Raw genomic sequence first — 25,299 nt, 5'->3', positions numbered from 1 at the left:
CACACAGAGCTGCCGTGGCACTGAGCTTCAGCAGGCAAACCATATCACCAGCGTCGGCCATTAAACCCGAGCCCACACCAGGGCAGGCTGCACACCTACCCCCCGTGTCCCTCTGCCACCCCCACCGCCCCAGCACCCCCGACACCCACCACCCTCCACACACACAATTTTTCTTTTTTTAAATTTCCAGCAGTCGGTTTTTCTCTAGAGAAGGCATAAAGAGAAGCAGAGGCAGAGATGGGACGAGCAGGGAGAATGCTCCTGCCTCATCGGAGCCACCGGTTTTCGGGAGAGAGCGGCAGCCCCCACCTGCCTGTGGACTGAGCACTTAAAGGTGAGAGAGGACTTTGTGATTTCTTTGTGCACCTGGAGGTCTGGGATGCAAAGCCAGATGAAGGGATCTTAATCATTGAGCCTGGTCTGTTGCCTCCCGAGTGATTCTATCAGGCAAGCATGATGGATGATTCCTTCCAAGCACACGCAGTTATCTCTGACACGAGCCCCACTCAGGTCCCCGTGAGATCTCTTGAACCAAGGGGCTTCTAGCCCCTCCTCCTCACTTTCAGCACAGGCTTGTAAACCTCAGATGTGGATGAAGGTGCCGTCCTGCCTTTGACGTGACCTGTTGATTTCCAACCGGGGCTGCTGGCCCTTCCTGTCTAGAGTGAGTAGTGACTCACACTTTTGGGGCCCTCTGAAATGGTCCTCCATCCAAGGGGCTTTGGGAAGTCTGTTTCCCTAGTGGCCCCAAGCCCAGTAATCAAAAGCAATCAGACCCAGCTGTCTAGCTAATTTTTTTTAAAATAGGCTTCCTTCCTAATAGAAATCAACAAAGTCTAAAATAGAAGGGACTCTAATAGGAAATGAAGCTGCAGAGTTCGGTGTGGAATGCAACAGGCAGGGACCTCGGCATGGAAAATACTAAGTGCAGATTACATGGCTGACAACCATGGGAGCAGGAGAAGGAGTGATCTCCCTGCTTATCGAGCATGTCTCTGGGTCGGAGGGGAGCTGAATGGGGACATCGCTTCTGGAAGGTTTAGACCTTTCACCAAGAAGGAGAGGAAAAAGTAAGAACAACAAAGATGGAGAAAAGGGGGAAAAAAGGCCGTAATGTAATGTACATGTAGAATGGAAGCAGATAAAAAGCTCCAAATTCTGTGCAGTCAGGGGATGAATCAGTTAGTAAAGATCTATTTTTAGTTTCCAAGATCTGCTGTTACATTTTGCCTGGCATTAATTAATGTCACAGGCATGTTCCATGCACAGGCTCTGAAGGGCCCTCGCATGTCACTCTAGCTGGAGGTACCAGCCCTTCTTACTGGGAGCTCTCCAGTCCTCTGGGGTCTGGTCTCTGACACAAACATGTGTCCAGAATGTTCTGCTCTCTGACCTTGTCCCCCTCTGGGTGTATCCGTTAATCTCCTCGCTCTGGCCCTTGGATGTCTGGCCACTGGCCAAGGGAGAATTGCAATTGTTATACTTTGTTTTTTAAAAGGAAAGGCTGTACAAGCTGAAATTGGGAAAAGACAAAGATGTTGGATCATGACTTAGAATTTAAAGGAAAGGCTTTGAGGGCAGCTCTCCTACCACAAGGAAGAATGAGGCCCCCCTCATCTCCAAACAAGGCTGAGTTTGACAAATCAGGTATCATAACTGGAGAACATTTTCCAATATAGTTTAGGCAAAGTGTAATATGTTAGCAAGAACTAATTATGACTGGGGTTGATCAGATGTTGGCTGATATTGTGTGTGAGACTGATTATCTCCAAAAAACCTGTTCGTATTTCAGACGCAAGGCTGTAAATCTGAAGAGCAGCTGAAATGCGGCGTTATTGCATGCATGAAGCCTTGCTTTCTGAGGTGGTAAGGGGGGATTACAGGCGAGAATGAAAAACCCAAGGCCACATGGCAGCACACTGTTGGGACAGCTGTTTTTGTACATTTGCACCAATTATTATATCAATAAGAAAGTATGACCACATCATGGACCCTAATTAGAAAGGACGTCCCTTATACTCTCTGAAATTTTTGAGAATATTCTCCTACTAACCTAGAGCCTGATGGGGCCATCGACACTAATTGTTCAGTGCCATTGGTCAAGGCCAATGCATAGTCTTCGTTTAGTTCCTAAGTCATTTGTAGTCGGCCCATCCAAGACAGGGGCACGGACAATCTCATCAGAGTAGGCTGGGAGGGTTTCCATGATGGAATGGGGCTGGCCTCTCTGTTGAGGGGGGATATCCAAGGGGTGCACATGAGCTCTGAGGACCAGTGGCAAAGTCCCTGTTCCGTCCTTGGGAAGCATCACCACTGCTACATTTCTGATGTTCTGAAGACGGGTTAGAACAGAGTGTGAGAGCAAGCAGGGTGCTGACCTTGGGTCTCAGGTCTTGAGGCTCAATTCTACCCTCTCGCCCAGCCAGGAGATTCAGAGGTCCTGCAGCCTCCTACCTCAGACCCACATACCTGGTGTGAGTTCTGCCCTCCTGACCACACCCCTGCACCTTGGACACAGCTTACCACATCCTTCCCCAGAGCATCTTGTGCCTTGGAGAGCAGGTGCAGTTGCAGTGTTCTGGGCTGCGGGCACTCGAGTTCAGCCCTGGCCAGAGGCCGTGAGGGGCAGATCCAGGGGATGGTGTCTCCATTGGTAACGAGGGTCTCCATCCCTTCCAGGCTGGCCATGTCTGTGGCCACAGATGAATAGGATGGGTGCCCATCTTGATGGGTCAGGCAAGGTAAGGGCTCTCAGACCCCATCCTCTGTTTGAGATCAGACCAGAGGTGCCATCAGAAAATCAACTGAAGATTAACCAGCTTCCTCTGGTGCTCAGAACCTAGACTCCCTTTGCTGCTTTGTGATTTCTTTCTGTGTGTGGAGGTCTGATAAGCCAGACGAGATGAAGGGATGTTAATCCTTGGGCCCAGTCTCAATGGCAAAATTCCAATTAAAGAAGATGTGACTGTGGCCTGGGGCTGTGCTGAAGAAGGGCTTTGCTTATGTCTCTTTGTCTAATCTCTGTAATGGCCCCGTGTGGTTGGTGCCTTCCCCAATACCATTTTATGGAGGAAGAAATGGAGTCTTATACATTTCATTTTACTTTTTGCATTGTATCTTAAAGATATAAAACTTTAACCTTATACTCCGTAATATATCTATTGATCTTACTCTAAAATAAGATCTCCCTCCTCCAAAAAAATTCGTGAAGGAAAATGGTTCCCTCCTGGGTGAGCGCCAAAAGCCTGGGCTTAGCCTGTCGGAGCGAGAGGCTGCAGAGCCCCTGTATGGAGAGCAGACACCCTCCACAGGGCCCCCAACACACGTTTCATGCCTGAGCCTTGTCCCTGTGATGTTGACACTGTGTGGATGGCGGGGCTGGAACTTGCCCTGAGGGCCCCAGGGAATCCGGCAAGGCCCAGTCTCCACTGCCTTTTTCTGTGGAATGTTCCAGCTGGCCGGTGTGCACAGGGAAATCTGAGCCGAGGGCTTGAGGGGGGCTCTCGTCCCACACAGGGCTAAGGCTCTCCAGGGAGCCTCAATGGCTGGACCCCCATCCAACGCCAGCGCCAGCCCCCTTTGCCCCGCCATGGCCCGCCTTTTCCTCTGTGACCTGCTACGGGCCTCACATCCTGAGAGGAGCCCTAGAAACGGGCTCTGTTGATAAAAACACACATACCCTTTGCCACAGGAAACGTGGCCTCACGTTCACAATGGTAACCACCAGGCTTCTCACAGAAACCAGAGAGGAACAGATTTTAGATTTTTACCTCAATTAGGAAACACATGTTCTCTCGCTCTCCTTCCCTCCCTCTCTCCCCTCAGCAAGGCTCAATTTTCCTCACATGTAACCTCTGCCCTCCCTATCCTAGATTGGGAAGCTGCACATTTAGGAAATAGAGAGCGTGTTCCTTTGAGTTTAGGTAAAAACTGTGAGAAAACAGGATATAAGTCGTAATGGAAACCAGTGGACCTCGGGTCACAGGTAGGGTTGTCAGATAAAATACAGGATGCCCAGTTAAAATGGGAATTTCAGGTGAACAATGAATACTTTGTTAGTATAAGCGTGTCCCAAAGACTGTACAGGATATACTTATACTAAAATATTTATTATTTCTTTGAAATTCAAATTTAACTAGGCAGTCCTGTATTTTTATATATCATCTATGCATAGTAACCATAGCATAGGGGACCCACTGTATGAGACTCAGAACCATCATCTGGGAAGAACATTGAGGCAAACTTCTCCATCCAGATTAATTCCTGACCTTCTGAGAATAACAAACAGCCAGCTATGCTGTGGCCAGTACTCCGCGCCAGCACACACTGTCATTTTGTGGGCAACGAGCTCTCCTTGAGTCTGCCCAACGGAGGTGTGTAGTTATTTGTTGTCCAGGAGAGAAACAGAGGCTCAGGGAGGTTGGTGTGATGCGCCCGAGCGCTCAGTCAGCTCCTGGCCTGTCTCTCTGCATAGTACTCGCTGGCTGTGGGCGGGCAGGCAGTGCCAGCTTCAGAGGAGCCGTAATAACAGGTTAGCTTGGAAGTTCTCCTTGCAGAGATGGGAACGGCTGTGTCGACCATGCAAATCATATGCAAATACACTTGGCCTGCCTGCCCAGATGGGAGACCCATGAGCATAGCCTCCAGCTGTCCATGGGTTTCCGGTAGGGCAGGGGTACCAGGCTGATAGCGGCTGGGTCTCCGGAGAGGCCCATGTTCCTGGTGCATGTGGGCTGGGACACATGCACACACTTACTTTCCCGGCGCGGATGAAGATGCGAGCGGGCTAGTGTGGAGGTGGGTGCCTAAGGCTGGAGGGGGTGTGTTGATGTGTGCCTGACCTGCCACCCTGATCTGTGTATTCCCAGCAAGCCACATGGCTTCTGTCTCCTGGGATAACCCTTCCTGAGACTCCAGCACCCATCTCTGACAGAAGGAAGTGGCCCTTTCCCTGGGCACCCTCCTGCTGAGATGCCACAGGACTGCAGACCTTTGAGAATAATCCTAACCACGGTGATGGTACCGTGAGCGTTGACCGGGTGTTTATGATACACCCGACCCTGTGCTGAGCATCTTGTGCTTAATTCTCCCATGTGCCTGGGGTTCTCGTTGCCCTGACTTGACAGATGAAAACCTTGAGGCTTCGAAAGGTAAAATAACTTGGCCACAACTGGTGAGATACTGAGCCAAGATTCTACCTGAGTTCTGCAGGCCGGTCAGGTGAATCGCTGCCGGGTGAATGAGGGATGGCTTTCAACACCAGCTCCTGGGCGTGGACTTCCTGAAGAGAACACTGTTTTGAAAAGTCCTTTATGGAGATTTGCAGTAGTTTTAGCTAAGATTGTTTTGTATTTGCTCTCTTAGAGTTAATAGGGTTGGCCTCAAATACTGAGACTGAGCTCCATGTATTGGAGATGTTCTCCACGAGGGAACGCTGAACCTTCGGGAGACCCATAGGGGGTGGCTGCCCAGCCCGTCTGTCTGGCAATGCTGCAAGGGGAAGGTGTACACCAAAGGCGGGGCTTGATTGAATGGTTGAACATGCTGGTGTGGGGGCCATATAGCCTCGGCCACAGGTTGTCTTTGCCAGTCTCTGGCTGAGTGGTTTGGGGCGAGCTGCCTCACTGCTATCAACCTCCTTTCCTCATCTGTTAAGTAATATTTGTAATGACAGCACCTCCCTCACACCCTAGCTTGGAGGTTTCACTAGTCTGTTGCCTGATCAATCATAATAGTTATTAGTCATTGCTGTTTGCCAGGCACCAGCTTAGGTGCTAGAAAGAGCTAGCAATGAGAAAAAAAAGTACAGTGCTCACTTTTGAAGATCTTAGGAGTCCAGAAAGCTAAGCTAAATCCACTACAATGTGGGACAGACAGAGATTCACCTAAAATCGTCATAGGGACCCTGCTGCTGAGGTTCAGGAGCGGGGAGATCACCACTCACAGGGGTTTGGGGGTGCGTTCCAGGGGCCTTTGTTGAGGAGGCAGCGAGTAGGTGGACAGGTGGATTTTGGGTTTGTGGATCAAGAGAAGGAAGGGAATTCCTGGCTGAGGAACAGCATAAGCAAAGTGTGGAGGAGAGCCTGGGGGCCTTTGGTTTGATTGGAGGGTGCACGCATCCATCTGTGCATGCCGGGGCAGTGGGCTTGGAGCTGGGAAATAGGGTACAAAGTCCTTGCTCTTATAGGGATTGCAACGTTAAGCAAATAATGATACATTTAATTTTTTAATTGCAGTTGTGATGAGCACCGGGGAATCTGAGCTGGTCAGGGAGCAGGTGCCCGAGGCTTCCCTGAGGGCATAGGTGAAGCTTGAGTAGGAGGCAGTAGGGAATGGAAAGAGCACTTCAGGCCATGAGTACAGCTCCCTTAGGGCCCCTGACATGGGCCAGCATCCAAGGAGCCAAAAGGCCAGTGTGTGGCTGTGCTGCAGGCAACCAGAAGTGGGGCTTGGGAAGTGGCTGAGGAGGTGGGCAGAGGCCGGCCTACATGGGCCCTGCTAGGTGGAGGACATTACTTTGTTCCAAGAGCAACGAGGCTACTACAAGGTTTTAGCTAGAGTGGGGATGTGTGGGTGGACTTCTAGGTTTCAAAAAGATCCCTTTGGTGGTGGTGGAGAAGGCTTTGCATGCAGCAGGGGTGAAGATGAAGGGAGGAAACTGGACTTTGGCCAGCTGTGGACTCTACAACTTGACCAAAATCCCACTTTGCCATCGCCACCATCCTCAGTCCAACGCACTCAACAACTCACTCTTTCCCACCTGAGCAGTGTCTCATACAGTCTCTGTTCCTGAGCTCAGCACCCACCTGATTTTCCCACCACCCTTGCTGCCTAGCACACGTGCGTTGGTCCCCAGCCCGCATGCTCTGTGTTCTTCCCAACAGAGCCAAATCCTGTGGAACTGGACCTGGAGAGAACAGGAAGGAGTCAACAAGATCTGAAGCCTGCTCCAGACCACTTGCCTGACTTTTGAGAAGTTCAGGGCCCGATTTCTGTTTGGCTCTCCTCCCTGGGCTGGGCGCATCTTCCTGGGACAGCCTCCCCCTGGGAGCGGAAGGCTTGGCAGGAGCAGTGGATTGCCTCACTGAGGGAGTGAGTGCCAAGGCACACAGGGCCAAGTGCTTATTCGTGGTGGAAGCTGCCCTGGCAGCCTGGGTGCCCCGCTGCCAAGAGCTGATTGGAAGGCTGGACGGACATGTTCAATGGTTCCGGGGGCTCACCAGCACACCCTATGAAGGGCAAATGGCGACCCCATCAAGCTGAACTCCAGGAGGTCAAGGACAGGGCAGGAGGAGGCTTTGGCCAGCATAGTCTTGGAGAGGGAATTACTGTCCTGCTACTTCCTACTGTAGCAAACTCTTTGAAAAAGCCACAAGCAATTTTTGCTCTCCCAAAATAGCTGAGAGATTCCACTGGACAATTGCTTACCAAGTACCTACTTGGAGCTGGGCTAAGAAAGAGAAATTTTCATCTGCTCCTTCAAGGAGCACATGGTATAGTGAGAAAGCCTGATATAAACCAGTCATTACAGGGCACTGTCCTGTTCAGGTGGTGAGGAGTGACTATGGTGGCATAGGACCCTAGAGGTGGTGGAGACTCCTGCAGCCTGGTGGGTCAGTCATGCTTCACAGAGGATGCTAGAAAAAGCTAGTCATAAAAAAAAGTGCAGCTCTCACTTTTGAAGATCTTAGAGTCCAGAGAGCTAAGCTAAATCCACTACAATGTGAGACGAGCCAAGATTCACCTAAAAGTGTCACAGGGACCCTGCTGCTGAGGTTCAGCAGTGGGGAGATCACTTCTCGCAGGGGGTTGGGAGATCCAGATTTGGTTTTCCCATGTAGGACTGGGGAAAGACATGCATGCAGAGACTAAGTGCTTCTCCAAGAATGCACACACACTCATTCACACGTGTTAGTAACCCGCATAGAAGGTACACATAACCATGTTGGGACAGGATCCAGGTGGTGCAGTCCCAGAGCAGCTTTACAAGCCCCAGACTCAGAGCAGCAGGCAGAAAGCACCATGAGAACTCAAGCTCTCTGCTCGAACCCTGTGAAGCCGAAGCGGGCTCTACCCCAATCCCCTGCAACTGGTACCTGCTTTTCCTTCCACTTTCCTCCCATCCTGCAAAAACTCCAGTGTCCCTCTTCTTCAGACTCCGTGAGAAGTTCCTCCTTTTGCACTGCCCTTGCTGCTTCTCTTGATGACTTTCTCTCGGAGACAAGTCCTATGCCGCTTGGAACAAAACTTCTCCTGTGGCCTAACCTCTGTGTCATCTGTCCCCGGCATGCTGCCTGGCTTCTCTCCTGGCTCTGCCCACTTTATGGTGACCCTGACAACTCATGAGCCTTCTGCTGGTTTCTGCATCGCAGGGAAGAGTGCCCACTTAGTGCCTTGGCACTTCCCGCACACCCTCTGTCTTTTGCTCTTTGCCCTCAGATGTGCCCGGGGCTGAATCTTTCTTATCTCCCAGGTCTGTCTTCATAGACAGCCTCCTACCCCTCCCCTGTGACTCATCATACCACTCTATTCCTTTTCCTTCATTGCGATTTTCTCTAAAATCACTTCAATCATGTACGTATTTTCCTATTTATACCCATCTCTCACACTGAAATGTCAGTCCCATGACGGCAAGGGGGCCGCTATCTTATTCTCCCCTGATCTTACAGCTGTGAATAAAACTTGGGATGTGCAGAGGAGTTAGTCAGTATTTGCTGGACAAGTAACTGTTGAATGCAGTTTCCCTGACACCTGGGAGGGATAATGTCTTCCTCTTTCATAGCTTTTTTTTCATTGCAATCTGCCTGTTTGGCTTTTGTCATTGTTTCCCAACTATCTTGATTATGTATCATACAAAGACTATAGAACAGTCTAGTAAAGGCAAAATCTCTCAGAAGTAGGAGGAAGGGAAGGAAGAGATTGGACAAAGCCAGAACACTTGTGAGCAGGCGGGAAAGCAGGCAAGGCTGGGCACATGAATGCACTAATATTTTTGTCTGCGTGCAGCTGCATCTGTGTCTGCACATACATGCCTAGAGCACCCTGATGTGAATGGGAGCAGCTGGGGTTTGGTGTTTTGGGTGACTGGCTGGCCTTGGTGAGAGGTGGGTTTGTTTCCATCTTGCTCATTAGCTGGTCAACTTTTCTTGCTCTGTGATCTTTAGAATGAGGGGGTAGCAAATTGGTTTTAGCTCAGGTGCTAAATCTTACTGGGAATGATTGCCTTGGTAGTCCAGGTAAAGCTGGCTTCCGCTGCCCAGCACAGCAGGGAGGAGTCTGGGGCCAGGCTGCACCGTCCACCCTGAGTGTAGGAAGGAGAGAAGGGGCACTGTATTGTGATGTGGCTGCGTTAGGTAATCCCCGAAGCACTGTTGGCTCTAAAATTCCAAAAGTCTCCCCTCCTTTGGGAACGGTAAGAGATGGGTTGGAGACGCTAAGTGAAAGGAACAATTCTCCTCATCTGGGAAGGCTTCATCTTCAGAGTCTGGCCTTGAGACATGTGCCAGAAAACCCCTCCTAGAGAGGAAGAAGTAGGGTCCACCTAAAGGGTACATGATGGGTTGTGTGCTTCCCCTCATGCTCAACCGAAGACTGAAATTCCCAGCGCTTAAAAGCGAGTCCTGTAAAAAGCTGTACGTATTTAACATACATTGTATGACTTTAGGGATAAGTATGCACCTGTGAGACCATCAGCATCATTAAGGCCGTGGACATAATCACTTCCCAAAGTTTCCTCTTGCCTCCTTTATTATTATCTGTGGCCAGAAAACATAACATATGATCTACTCTCTTAGAAAATTTTAAGTACGTGGGCTGGGTGCAGTGGCTCCCACCTGTAATCCCAGGGGGGCTGAGGCGAGCGGATCACCTGAGGTCAGGCGTCTGAGACCAGCCTGGCCAACATGGTGAAATCTTGTCTCTACTAAAATAGAAAAAATTAGCCAGGCATGGTGGTGGGCGCCTGTAAACCCAGCTACTTGGGAGGCTGAGGCAGGAGAATCATTTGAACCCAGGAGGTGGAGGTTGCAGTAAGCCGAGATTGCAACCACTGCACTCCAGCCTGGGCGACAGGGTGAGACCCTGTCTCAAAAATAAATAAATAAATGAAAAGAAAGAAAATGTTAAGTATGCAAAACAGTCGCTCTGCTGTATACTAGGCCTCCAGAACTTAGCCATCTCGCGTAACTGAAACTTTGTACCCTTTGACCCTCACCTTCCCCATTTCTCCTCCCCTACTCCCTGGTGATCACCACTGTACCCTCCGCTTCTATAAGTTTGACTGTTTTAGATTCCACATAGAAGTGACATCAGATAGTATTTTTCTTTCTCTGCCTGGCTTATTTCGCTGAGAACAACGTCCTCCGGGTCCCTGTATGGTGTTGCAAAGGCAGGATTCTCAAAAGGCGGAATAAACATCTCAACTAAATATTTTTTAAAAAAGAAGAAAGAACTTTAAAACAATTCTTTAAAATGTTATTTTTATTTTTACTTTTTATGGGCACATGGTAGGTGTATATATTTATGGGATACGTGGGATATTTGGGTACAGGCATGCAGTGTTTAATAACCACATCAGGGTAAATGGCGCATCCATCACCTCAAGCATTTATCATTTCTTTGTGTTATAAACATTCTGATTATACTCTTTTAATTTTTAAATGTACCATAAATTATTGTTGACTGTAGTCATCCTGTCGTGCTATCAAATTCTAGCTTACTCATTCTAACTATAGTTTTGTACCCATTAACCATCCCCACTTCCCCCCACTCCCCTACCCTCTTATCTCCGTGAGTTCAATTGTTTTAATTTTTACCTCCCACAAATGAGCGAGAAAGAAGAAAACAAAATTAAAAACTAAAATGAAAACAAATCCTACTGAAAGTGTAGGGGCGGATCCCTGTGCTAAGGGAAGAGGGAAATGAGGCTAGGCTAGCTCTTTCCTCCGGCTGTGGATGGGATTCTGAACTCTGGCTTGGAGGCATATTGGGTGGCTTATCATTTGAGCCCTGCCTCCTTCCAAAAAGGATTTGAGGGGACTTACAGTAAGAACATACTCAGAGGATAGACAGTGAGAAATAAAGCCAGAGTGAAAGGTCATAGGCCACCAAAAGGAAGAGAAAACCAAACCCTGGGAAGGGCCAGGGTCTCTCAGGCCAGGACTTGGATTCAAGGAACAGTCACCATTTGGTTTCATAAGAACAAAGGATTCTTGGCTTGGAGAAGAGTTGGCAGAGGCTAATATACAAATCTGTGTTTAAATCTGTTTATTGAAATGTTTAAACATATTGTTTTTGTAAATACATCCAACAGACACTGACTAGCCAGCCCCCCGAGTGATGGGTGTGGCAGGGTCCCAGCCCTGCCATTTTATTCCCCATCTGGGCCAGTAAACTCTTCTCTTTAAAAAAACAAATAAGAAAGCAAACTCCTTACATAAGAAACTTTTGGGGCTGCAAGGAGGGGGAACCAGCTTTTCTTGTTGTAGTTGAAATATAAACATTTTTTTCTTTCTGGTCCTGAAAAAATCTACAAAAACAGTGGGTGACGCCAAAGAAATCACTTCAGATGCTGGAAATGATTTCATTTTCGCACTCTATGATTAAAAGTCGGTAGCCAAGTGCTCAGAGCCACATCACATCTTCCTAAGTAGGAATATACCACACCCGGCCCTCCTCTGGCTTTGCTTCTGTTCCTCAGGCGCTTTCATTATCTGTGATGCGGTGAGACTGGCCCGCGGCAACAGGGGGCTGCAGAAGGCGATTACTCCGGGGGAGCATTGGGCACTGAGAGGCTGTGTGCCTTTCCCCCAGGGCCCCACGGTCACAGCCTGGCGTGCTCAGGAAGCCAGCTTGATGGAGCCATCTCCGTCAACGTGACGGGAGCATTTCCAGAAAGGGTCCAGGGGGCATTTATTTCCAAACAGTCTGTGCTGCACAGGGAGAGGGGACGAGGCAACAGGTCAGCAGAGGTGAGGGGAGGACAGGATGCAGGGAACTTGTTTGTGGGTCAGGAGGACATTGTCTTGGCAGAGTTCTGCCCACTCTGTGCCCACTGAGCCACAGGTGATGGGGACGTGGATTGTCCGTTTTCTCTTCCTCACTTAGCCTTCCCTGGAGGAGTTTGGGCTGGAGAAATCAACCCAAACCCAGGGCATCCCTGTTGTTCAAAGTATCAGACCATTCAGCCCTGCGGTCAGCCCACTTCCCAAATGCTGGCATACACCCCCTGGGTGCACTTTTGTTTGGTTTTTAACTTTTTACCTCATTTATTTGACGTTAGGATGGATTTTTTCTTTTTAATAAACTTTTTATTTTGGAATCATTTTAGATGTACAGAAAACCTGCACAGTTAGCACAGAAATTCCCACATCCCTTCAGCCAGTGAACCCCCACCCCATAGCATCTTACATGTGCACGGGGCATTTGTCATGACTAAGAAACACATGTGGGTACATTCCTATGAACTAAACTCCAGACTTTATGTGCACGTCACCAGTCTGTCAACTGATGTCTCTTTCTGTTCTAGGATCCAAGCCAGGGTGGGTGGTGACTTTTCATATAACTTTTTTTAAGTGCCATAATTATGGAGTTATTTTAATGAATATTACAAAAAATATCACATCAATTATTATAGCTTGGGACAAATTAAATGATAAAAGCAAGTCAATTTGAAGAAGTGTGTTATGAAAATAAATAAAGATGACATGTGGTACAGCCCTTTACTTCACAGGCCCACCAAGAAGCTCAGGCTTACTTAACACCAAGCAAATCCCTAACAAAGTCCTGGCAGGGCTGAGAGAAGGACTAGCAACCCAGTACCCCTTCCATGGCCCAACAGCGCCCCTCTCCCTGTTGGGATGCTGCGGAAGGGAGGAAGGAGGTGGAGAGGAGAGGAACTCTCAGTGGGAATAAAGTTTCCTTTTCAATTATTCAGCTGATCCTTGACCCCCACTACCATGGATAATCAAAAACTGGGTGGATGCATCATGCCTTAAATAAAAACATCGCTGAGGTGGCCCTGAGGATGTGCAAACAGATAATTGCATGGGGTGTTCATCCAAAGACACTCCAGGGGGAGGTACTTTTCTATATGCACGGAGATGAGAGCAGTGGCCATCAGCACAATGTCGCACATCTGAGGAGTGTTCCTTCCTGAGGGGGCTCCTCAGGTACAGCTTCCTGTTCCCTCGCACAGGGCTGGTGATGATCAACCTCTTCTGACAATGGAGAGAGCATGTGGAGGATGTTAGGGGAACCAAACCCCAAGAGGGAACCAGCTTCAATGGAAAGCGGAGCGCATGCCTTCCCAAGGCAGGGCATTGCTGAGCCCCAGAGAGGAGCCCTGGGTTCTGCTGCCTCCCCCACAGGACAAGGCATGACAGCACCTGCATTGGAATCTAGACTGTGCTTTGGAGCCTTTGGCATCAGCTCCCACCTGGTGTGTAAGTTTGTGGTCTCTCCAGCAAGCTCAGGGAAGTGAGGGTGTTGTAGGTGTCATTCATTCAGCAGGTGTGGGCTGAGGGCTGGCTCTGTGCCAGGCCCCGTGCTGGATGCTGGGTTCCATTGTGAGGCCAGGCACAGCCAAGGCAGAGACGAACATTCCTACAGTCACTCATGACACCGAGCTCCACAGGCCAGAGAATGGATGGATCCACAGGAATGAGAGACAGGCTGCCAGGTGCCCAGCCCTGGGGAGCCTCCGGAAGAGGAGAGAGGACCACCCATCATGGCTGACCTTGGGAGGACTTGAGTCTTCACAAATTGTGTTCCTTGGTATATATAAGAGTGTTAAAATAGACACAAGAAATATCCATCTATTCCCATTCATTTATTTGACACGTACTCTTGTGGCCATGAGTTCAATCCCCAGAAGAGGATCATGATGGTGGGGGGAGGAAGGATGTGGCGAGGGGCCGTGCAGGAGCCCAGGGGGCTTGTCTTATGGCCGCTCTTGATCAAACTCCTCTGAGGCCCCAGAGGTGCTCCTTCATCCCCAGCTTGCTTGTGAGGCTGCGTCGGCTCCCCAAGCCCCAGTTTCCTGCTGAGACCCAGCCACACACTTAGCCCTGAGTGTACCAGGTGGCTCCACTCAGAGTGCCACTCCAGCCCCTCTCCCTGGGGCTTCCTGCCACGTGACTGCACATTTGGGGTCTGGAGAAGGGCCCAGGGACTGAACTGCAAAGGCGAAGGGTGTCCCTGCTCCTCCTGACCACAGCTTCTGGACAGGCATGTGTGTCTGATGATGCAAGGCCAGAGGGGCATGGCTGATGAGAGAGTTATTCTTTCTACCCATGAGTCTCCCTCGGACACACAGGATATCTCATGTCGCCTCCTGGTTTTGCTGCTTTTTTTTTTTCTAGCTGCACGAGGTAGTTTTGTTTGAAAGAATAGTCAATGCAGACTACAATTTTCCGAATGAGGCTTGCTCTTGGCAAGTGAGTAAGATATCTTTTTGTTTGTTTCCTTCGGAAAAAAGGGCCTGAGAAAGCAAGTTAACAATTCTTTGGAAATTATTTTTCTTTTTCTTTGGTGACTATTGCCACATGCTTAGTTCATTGGTTATTGGTTACATGCTCTGGAGAGTCTATCTGTACCATGGTTCTTAGAAAAATTAGAATGGGAGGGATGGATTTATTTGTTGAATTGATATAACTCACATACCATGTAATTCACCGTTTTAAAGTGTCAGATTCAGTGGCTTTTAGTATATTCACAAGGTTGTGCAACCATCACTGTGATCTAATTCCAGAACATTTTCAATACCCCCAAAGAAACTCCATACATTACAGTCGCTGTCACTCTCTTTGTTTTTTTTTTTTTTTTGGGATGGAGTCCCGCTCTGTAGCCCGGGCTGGAGTGCAGTGGCATGATCTCGGCTCACTGCAACCTCTGGCTCCTGGGTTCAAGCGATACTCCTGCCTCAGCCTCCTGAGTACCTAGGACTACAGGTGTGCACCACCACACCTGGCTAATTTTTTGTATTTTTAGTAGAAATGGGGTTTTGCCATGTTGGCCAGGGTAGTCTCAAACTCCTGACCTCAAGTGATCTGCCCGCCTTGGCCTCCCAAAGTGCTGGGATTACAGGCGTGGGATTACATGTTGCTGCATGGATACATGATTTTATTATTTTTATGGCTTTGTATATTCCATGGTGTATATATGCCACTTTTTCTTCATCCAGTCTACCGTTGACGGGCACCCAGGTTGATTCTGTGCTTTTGCTATTGTGAATAGTGCTGTGATAAACATACGAGTGCAGGTGTCTTTTTGGTAGAATGGTTTATCTTCCTTTGGGTAGATACCCAGTAATGAGATTGCAGGGTCGAATGGTAGTTCTACTTTTAGTCCTTTAAGAAATATCCAAACTGTTTTCCACAGGTGTTGAACTAATTTACATTCCCACCAACAGTGTATAAGTGTTCCCTTTTCTTTCTGCAACCTCGCCAACATCTGTTATTTTTTGACTTTTTAGTTATAGCCATTCTGACTGCTGTGAGATGGTATCTCACTGTGGTTTTGATTTGCATTTCTCTGATAATCAGAGATGATGAGCATTTTTAAAATATGCTTGTTGGCTGCTTGCATATCTTCTTTTGAGAAGTGTCTCTTCATGCCCTTTGCCCACTTTTTAATGGTTTTGTTGTCGTTGTTGTCATTGATTTGTTTAAGTTCCTTATAGATTCTGGATATTAGACCTTTGTCGGCTGCATAGTTTACAAATCCTTTCTCCCATGCCATAGGTTGTCTGTTTACATTGTTGATTGTTTCTTTTGCTACATAGAAACACTTTGGTTTAATTAGGTACCAGTTGTCAATATTTGTTTTTGTTGCATTTGCTTTTGAGGACTTAGTCTTAAATTCTTTGTCTAGGCTGACATTCAGAAGAGTATTTCCTTGGTTTTCTTGTAGGATTTTTATAGTTTGAGGTCTTAAATTTAAGTATTTACTTCATTTTGGGTTAATTTTTATATATATTGAGAGGTAAGAGTCCAGTTTCGTTCTGGAATTAGAGCGGCACTAAATCACTCTATTCAACATTCTTCTGCATATGGTTAGCTAGTTTCCCCAGCACCATTTATTGAATAGGGGGTCCTTTCTTTCACTGTTTATTTTTGTTGACTTTGTTGAAAATCAGTCGGTTTTAGGTGTGCAGCTTTATTTCTGGGTTCTCTATTCTGTTCCATTGCTCTGTGTGTCTATTTTTATACCAATACCTTGCTGTGTTGGTTATTGTAGCCTTGTAGTATAGTTTGAAGTCAGATAATGTGATGCCTCTGGCTTTGTTATTTTTGCTTAGGATTGCTTTGGCTATTCGGGCTCCTTTTTGGTTCCATATGAATTTTGGAATAGTTTTTTCTAATTCTGTGAAAAATGACATTGATAATTTGATAGGAATAGTGTTGAATTGCTTTGGGCAGTATGGACATTTTAATGATATTGAGTCTTATAATCCATGAGCATGGAATGTTTTTTCATTTGTTTTCTTTCAGTAGTATTTTGTAGTTCTCCTTGTAGAGATCTTTCACCTCCTTGGTTAGATGTATTTCTAGGTTTGTGTGTGTGTGTGTGTGTGTGTGGCTACTGTAAATGGGATTGTGTTCTTGATTTGGCTCTCGGCTTGAACGTTACTGGTGTATAGAAATGCTACTGATTTTTGTACATTGATTTTTGTGTCCTTAAACTACTGAAGCCATTCATTGGGTCTAGGAGTCTTTTGGTGGCATCTTTAGGGTTTTCTAGATATAGAATCGTATCATCAGTGAAGAGAGATAACTTGACTTCCTCTTTTCCTATTTGGATACCTTTTATTTCTTTCTCTTGCCTGATTGCCCTGGCTAGGATTTCCAGTACTATGTTGAATAGAGTGATCAGTGCCATATCTTAAAAATAAAAACTAACTCAAACAAATCCATGTTGAACAAAATATCACCATTTTACGTAAAGAAAGCATCACAGAGATCTTTCACTGGGGCCTCCCACCATAGTCAATTGCAGTGGAAATGCTCATTCTGGGCCCTCAGGAACCTCTGGGGTTACATGTGGAGGTTCTGCAAACACTTATTCCATCCACATCTCCAGGAAAACGACCACCCAGGCTCTAATTCTTACTTGCCTGCACAGAACAACCTCATCTCTAATGCAATGTTATTTTGCACACCTACATTTCTGGGCAGCAGGCTCTGTTTATATGTTGTTAGGTCAATAGTAACAATTACTAAAGAGCTGAGCGGTGGCTCTTTTTTTTTTTTTTTTTTTTTTTTTTCTGTCTGCTTCTCTCTCTTCCTGTTTTCTAAGGGTTGCTACTGTGACGTTAAGTAATGTATAGGAAATAATTTACTTCCTATTTCTGGGCCATACCAAGTTTTATCTCTGCTTGAGTCTCTTCCAGGTTGCTTGAAATGGTGCTTTTCTCAGTTAAACGTGGACTTGACATAAAGGCCAAGCCACAGGAGGCTGCCCTCTTTTATTTTATTTTATTTTCTAAGGCTCAGGGAGTATCTCTCTGTTCTCTGAGATGCTGCCTGTAGTGTAGGAACTGGGAGACAACACTAAAATGCCCTCTCAGCAAAGAGTAGCAAGCTCCCTACAGAGAGTGTGAGCAGGGGCTCTTGAGCTCATCTCTCCTCTGTGGGGCTAGCCCAGTGGTCCTTTCTGGACCTGTGGGTGTCTTCTCTGGGCAACCAGATCATTGTGTTTGAATCAGAGCATCATTGGCTGAAAACACTCCACTGTTTATAAAGGTATGTAACATGCTCCAAGACATAAGCATATATAAAATGTCAGTTAAAAAAAAACTCTTTTACTCTATGTTCTTAATTATATATTTATCTTCAAGCATGCAGTTAAAGGGAAAATGCTACTTAAAACCGCGTGTGACCCAGTTCAAGTAATTTTCTCGTGTGCTTAATACCGCTGTTGCTTTTGTCAAAATATTTACTACGATTCATAATGGCTGTCAGAAACCAGGTCCACAATCCATGTTCTACTAAACAGAAAAACATTTATAAGAAAATTTATTGCTTTAGAAACTGTTTTTCTTTTCCCAATGATGAACCTAATTAAACTGAAATTGTGAATTGGTTAGAAACATATTAGCCCAAGTATGTGTGTGTGTATATATATATATACATATACATATATATGTTTTATTAGGCCAAGTTTTTTATTTATATATACTATAATTGAAATATCAAGGTATTTGATAGAGCTACTATTTATAGCAATTCTACCGATCAGCCACCCAAGGGTAGCATTTTTCAATGAGATTTACAAGGGCCAATAGTCCATGTATTTATACACATATCTGACTTCCCAGTGTCCAAAATAGCAAAGAGCTGGAGGCTATCTCAGATCAGCCACGGAAGCCATGCTCTGAGAGGTAACGTGTTTCTCCTTTCCCGTAGCAAATCTTTCTGTAAGAATGAAACCAGAGATGTTATCTACCAAAATGCAACGAGGGACAGGATGCAACTTAGAAAAATGATAACATTAGCTGACTGGGAAAAACAGAATCAACGTCAGGGCCAGTTTAAAATAATATGCCTTTTAACTACCCTCGCTTTATTGCCCCAGCTAAGAGCAAGTATTTAGGACCATAGGCTAATATTAATCAGAGAGAACGCTTAGGTTCTGTGGCAATGTTGGGGTCTGTGAGATTTGCTTCCTTAGCTGTGCTTCTGCTGGGAATCTGGGGAGGGTTGGTCATGAAGGAGGAGTGCCATGTGAGCAGGATTACCCAAAAGCACCTGCCTAGGGGAAATGGGCTCACACTCAGGGGCCATGGAGTTACCAGCTAGAGAGACTTTTCTCCTGGCAGAGACCATGAACATCATGTACGCAGAGAACCAAGACTGTAAAGAAGACATTTATGCAGCCAAAAAACACACGAAGAAATGCTCATCACCACTGGCCATCAGAGAAATGCAAATCAAAACCACAGCGAGACACCATCTCACACCAGTTAGAATGGCCATCATTAAAAAGTCAGGAAACAACAGGTGCTGGAGAGGATGTGGAGAAATAGGAACACTTTTACACTGTTGGTGGGACTGTAAACTAGTTCAACCATCGTGGAAGTCAGTGTGGCGATTCCTCAGGGATCTAGAACTAGAAATACCATTTGACCCAGCCATCCCATTACTGGGTAGATACCCAAAGGACTATAAATCATGCTGCTATAAAGACACATGCACACATATGTTTATTGTGGCACTATTCACAATAGCAAAGAGTTGGAACCAACCCAAATGTCCAACAACGATAGACTGGATTAAGAAAATGTGCCACATATACACCATGGAATACTATGCAGCCATAAAAAAATGATGAGTTCATGTCCTTTGTAGGGACATGGATGAAACTGGAAAACATCATTCTCAGTAAACTATGGCAAGGACAAAAAACCAAACACCGCATGTTCTCACTCATAGGCGGGAATTGAACAATGAGAACTCATGGACACAGGAAGGGGAACATCACACTCGGGGGACTGTTGTGGGGTGGGGGGAGGGGGGAGGGACAGCATTAGGAGATATACCTAATGCTAAATGACGAGTTAATGGGTGCAGCAAAACAACATGGCACATGGATACATATGTAACAAACCTGCACATTGTGCACATGTACCCTAAAACCTGAAGTATAATAATAAAAAAAACCAGGGAGGTAGGGTAGGCTGTTTGGTTAGGGGAGTGGGGCAGGAACAGACACAGGGAGAGTCTACCATGTCTGGAGAAATCACATCTATGGTTTTATCCAATCCTTTGAACAAATGAACATGAGCCCCACTTTTCAGATAAGGAAAACACAGCGTGGACAGTTTAAGTGACTTATTCCAGGTTACAGGGTTTATAGGTAGCAGAGCAAAGGTTCAAAGACAGGTCTTATCTCCAGGGTCTAGGAACTTTACCCACCATGCTGCCTGTCTGGGTGTGGCATGGCAGGGAAGGCTAAGTTATGCTGGAAGGTCATACTCAGGGATTTCTGCAGAGCGACTTTGGGGCATAGGTAGGAAGCTTGTTCTCAGTACTGGCTTGTTACCAAGTGAGAGATCTTTGTAGGTTTTCATTGCTTTCCTTGTAGTTCCTTTTTTCTTCTTCTTTTTTTCTTTTTTGGAGCTGTAGTCTCGCTCTGTCACTCAGGTTGGAGGGCAGTGGCATGATCGGCTCACTACAACCTCTACCTTCTGGGTTAAAGTGATTCTTCTGCCTCAGCCTCCTGAGTAGCTGGGATTATAGGTGCTCACCACCACACCTGGCTAATTTTTTTGTATTTTTAGTAGAGATGGGTTTTCGCCATGTTGGCTAGGCTGGTCTCTAACTCTTGACCTCAGGTAATCTACTTGCCTCGGCCTCCCAAAGTGCTGAGATTACAGGCGTGAGCTACCGTGCCCAGCCCCTTGTAGTTTCTTTATGATCACTTTGTATTCATAGCAATGTTGGAGCTTTTCCAGATGTGGTAAATGGTAGTGATGCCAATTTTCCTTTGAATATATAAGGGTACATAAGGAAAAGTGAGTTGATATAAAGAAAATGAAAGGAAAATGGTCTGTGCAGAGTCGGTGTTTCTGCAAGGGTAGGCTGTGGTACTAATGGCTAGGGTGGGTTCTACATACACTATGGATGCTGCAGTAAATAACATTGACACACACTGGGAGGGTTATTCCTGTTTTGATTCTATTTATGTCTTTATTATTTTTATAAATTAGCCTCTTTGTTTTGAGATCACTGCAGATTCACCTGCAGTTGTAAGAAAAAAATACAGAGAGATCCCATGTATTTTTTACCCAGTTTCCTCCGATAGCAACATCTTGCAAATCACAATCAAAATATTGACAGTGATATAGTCAAGATACAGAACACTTCTGTCACTGCAAGGATTCCTCGTGGACACCCCAACTCCCTCCTGCTCTCCCCCCTCTCTCTACTCCCCACCCCTTAACCCCAAGCAATCACTAGTCTGTCCTCCAGTTTTATAATTTGTCATTTCAAGAATGTTATATGAATGGAATCATTCAGTGTGGTGTGTAGCCTTTGGGGACTGACTTTTTTCATTCAGCGTAATTCTCTAGAGATTCATCCAAATGTTTCATGTGTCAACGGTATGCTCCTTTTTATCGCTCAGTAGTGTTCTGTGATATGGATGTACCACAGTTGGTTTAAATATTCATCGTCGAAGGGCATCTGGGCTGATGCCAATTTTTGACTATTACAAATAAAGCTTTAGGAACCGTCATGTACAAGCTTTTGTGTGAAGGTAAGTTTTCATTTGTTTGAAATAAATGCCCAGGAGTGCAGTTGCTGGGTTGAATAATAGTTCCATGTTTGATTTGTTAAGAAACGGCCACCCTTTTTTCCAGAATGGCTGTGCCACTTCACGTCCACGCCAAAATGGATCCTGGCAACGTGGGCAGTCTTTCCAGATCGTCCCCAGCATTTGCTGTTTCACTATTTTTTATTGTAGCCATTCTGACAGGTGTGAAGTGATATTTTATTGTGGCTTTAATCCATATTTCCCAGGTGGCTAAAGATGTTGAACACCTTTTCATGTGCTTATCTGCTGTCTGTATACCTTTTTTGGTGATAACTTTCTTCATGTGTTTGCGCACTTTCTAATTGGATTGTTGTTGTTGTTTTTTTAACTGTTAAATTTTCATAGTTCTGTAGAGATTCTAAATGTAAGTCCCTTGTCAGATATGTTGTTTGTGAATACTTTCTCCAGATCTGTAGCTAGTTTTTTATTCTCTTATAAGCAGGGGTTTGCACAGAGCAAAAAAAAAAAGTTAACTTCGATGAGGTCCATTTTATTATATTTTCCTTTTATGGCTCATACTTTTTGTTTCAAGTCTAGGAACTCTTTCCTACTTTAGAGACCCTAAAGATTTTCTCCTATGCTTTTTTTCCCCTAAACTTTTACAGTTTTATATTTCACATTTAAGACTCTTTTAAATATTTTGAGTTAATTTCTATATAAGTAAGATGTGAGGTTTAGGTCAAGGTTTTTTTTTTTTCTTTTTTCTTTTGCCTATGAAAGTCAATTGTTTCAGCATCATTTGTTGAAACAGCTACACTCTCTCTACAGAATTGCTTTCAACCTTTGTCAAAAATCAGTTGGCTGAGGCAGGAGAATTGCTTGAACCCAGAAGGCAGAGGTTGCACTGTGCTGAGATCGTGCCACTGCACTCCAGCCTGGGTGACAGAGCAAGACTCCATTTCAAAAGAGAAAAAAAATCAGTTTGGTATATTTGTGCAGATTGATTTATGTTTTTTTTTTTTTAATTATTCTGTTCTAATCATGTCTGTGTCCATTCTGGCAATACAGTCTTAATTACTTTGGCTATATAATAAGTTATCAAGTTAGGTAGACTGATTCTTTACACTTTATTATCTTTCTTCAAACTTGTTTGAGTTATTCCAGTTCTTTTGCCTTTCTATATAAATTTTAGAATAATCTTGTCTATGCCCACAAAAATACCTTACTAGGATTTTGATAGGAATTGCATTAAGCCTGTATATCAATTTAGGGAGAACTGACATTTTTACTATGTTGAATCTTCCAATGCATGAACACAATATGCCTGTTTCTTATTTAGATTTTATTTGAGTTAGTTCATCAGTGTTTTGTAGTTTTCAGTGTGTAAGTCTTGTACATGTTTTATTAGATTTACAACTACATATTTCGTTTTTCATTTAATTTCGGTTTTCAACCATTCATAGCTAGTATATAGAAATGTAATTGACTTTTGTGTGTTGATCTTGTATCCTGTGTCTTTGCTGCACTCACTTATTAGTGTGAGGAGTCTTTTTTGATTCTTCGAGAATTTGTATGTAGACAATAATCTCATCTGCAAATAGGGATAGTTTTATTTTTTCATTTCCTGCTTGCAAGTCTTTCCTTTCCCTGTATGTATTTTGTATTTCTTTCTTGCTTTATTGTACCTGCTAAAACTTTCAGTCATCTTCTGAATGAGAGTGATGGGAGTGGACATCTTTCTTTTTCCTGATCTTAGGGAGAAAACATTCAGCTTTTCACCATTAAGTATAATGTAAACTTTGGTGTTTTGTAGATGCTTTTAATCACATTAAGGGATTTCCTGCTATTTCTATTTTCCAACGAGATTTTATTATGAATGGGTGTTGAATTTTGTCAAAAGCGTTTTCTACATCAATTGATATAATTATGTGATTTTTCTTTTTACCCTGTTAATATGGTGGATTATACCGAATGCATTCCTGGAATCCTTGTTCAAGGTGTATAATTTTTTTCTTATCACAGAATTCTATTTGCTGATATTTTGGGAGAGGTTTCGAGTCTGTGTTCATGAGGGATATTCGTCTGTAGTTGTCTTTTCATGCTGTCTTTGTCTAGTTTGGTCGCAGGGTAATACCTAGGTGCTTAAAATTAACTGGGAAGTGTTATTTCCTTTTCTGTTTTCTGGATAAAGTTGTGTAGAATTTGTGTTAATTCTTCTTTTAAAGTTAGAATTCTCCACATCAGGGCCTGGAGACTTCTTAGTTTAGTAGGCAGCTTCAAAATTGCAAATTCAATCTGATAAATAGTTATAGTGTGATTCTCATGTGATTCAAATGATCTGTTTTCCATTAGGTGGATCATGGTAGTTTGTGCTTTTTGAGGAATTGGTCCACTTCATCTAAGTCATCAAATTTATGTGAGCTGAGTTATTTATAGTATTCCCTTAAGGTCCTTTTAATGTCTGCAGGGTCTGTAGTGATAGCCCTTTTTCCTTCCTGACATTGATAGTTTGTGTCTTCTCTCATTTGTCCTTTGTCAGTTTTTGTAGAGATTCTAAAAACCAATTTTAGGCTGGGCACAGTGGCTCGTGCCTATAATCCCAGCACTTTGGGAGGCTGAGACGGGTGGATCACTTGAGGCTAGGAGTTCGAAACCAGCCTGGCCAACGTGGTGAAATCCTGTCTCTACTAAAAATACAAAAATTAGCCTGGCATGGTGGTGCACACCTGTAATCCCAGCATGTTGCAAGCTGAGGCGGGAGGATCAGTCGAGGTTGGGAGTTTGAGACCAGCCTGGCCAACATGGTGAAACCCTATCTCTACTAAAAATACAAAAATTAGCCGGGCGTGGTGGCAGACACCGGTAATCCCAGCTACTTGGGAGGCTGAGGCAGGAGAATCTCTTGAACCCAGGAGGCAGAGGTTGCAGTGAGCCAAGATCATGCCACTTCACTCTAGCCTGGGCAATAGAGTGAGACTCTGTCTCAAAAAAAAAAAAAAAAGGTGAATTTTATTAATCTTGTCTAAGAAAAAGCTCTTTCTTTCATTGATTTTCTCTATTATTTTTCTGTTTTGATTTGACCAATTTCTTCCCCTACCTTTATTATCTCCTTTCTTCTGCTTGCTCTGGATTTATTATGCTTTCCTTTTACTACAGTGAAGTGGGAGTCTAGAGTCTTGATTTGAAACCCTCCCTCTTTTTCTTTTTAAACAATTAATAGCAGTTTATTTTAAAACATTTTTGTGGGTACATAGTAGGTGTACATATTTGTGGGGTGCATGAAATGTTTTGATACAGGCATGCAGTGTGAAATGATCACATCGTGGGAATGCTCCTCTTTTCTAATGTAAACATTTAGTGCTATAAATTTCCCTCCCAGCACTGCTTTAGCTATGTGCCACAAATTTTGAGATGTATTTTTGTTTTCACACATCAGTGTATTTTTTGATTACCCTGGGGGCTTCCTCTTTGACCCATGGATTATTTAGAACTGTGTGCCATTTCGTTTTCGAGTATATGAAGCTGTCCTGTTATCTTTCTGTTGTTGATTCATAGTTTGATTCCGTTGTGGTCAGAGAACATGCTTTGTATGATTTTAATTCTTTAAATTTGTTGAGGTTGATTTTATGGCCTGGAATGTGGTCTATCTTGATGTAGCAGTCTGGGTCCAATCAGGAAGTAGGAGCCGTACAATAGGCTAAATGAGAGAAGCTGATGATAAGAATTACTAACTATAATGAAGAGGGACTATAAGACATAAGGGAACTCCATGTGGCCCCCTAGGATTGAGATTCAGCCTCTCAACTGAGAGAGACAGCTTCCATTTCTCTCAGCAAGGACACACATGGAAGGAGTCAGACCTCCTTGGAGGAGATGTGATTTGCCCACTGGATAGCAGAGGAGTTGGCTGGCTTAGCGAGACTGAAGCTTATCTGGAGTTGCTGGGCAAACAATGGGCAACTTTCAGTACAGGTGGGAGGTGGCAGGCAATCTACAACCAGAGACGTGGGTGCGTTATGGGACTCTGGCACTAGTGGGACAGAAGTC

The 25,299-nt window shown here is 45.0% G+C and overlaps 1 protein-coding gene across 1 annotated transcript in view; it reads left to right on the top strand.

The window, feature by feature from the left end:
• The first annotated feature begins 250 nt into the window (after positions 1-250).
• ZNF831 (zinc finger protein 831) overlaps positions 251-25,299 on the top strand; it is a 112,976-nt gene continuing 87,927 nt past the window's right edge. The window contains exon 1 of the mRNA XM_003277514.2: positions 251-334. The gene's annotated coding sequence lies outside the window, so the exon portion shown is untranslated. The remainder of the gene's footprint in view (positions 335-25,299) is intronic.

Source organism: Nomascus leucogenys, chromosome 13, assembly GCF_006542625.1.
Source record: "Nomascus leucogenys isolate Asia chromosome 13, Asia_NLE_v1, whole genome shotgun sequence".
Classification (NCBI taxonomy): Eukaryota; Metazoa; Chordata; class Mammalia; order Primates; family Hylobatidae; genus Nomascus; species Nomascus leucogenys.
Note: the sequence above shows the minus strand (reverse complement) of the source record. Positions and strands in the feature narration are given on the sequence as shown.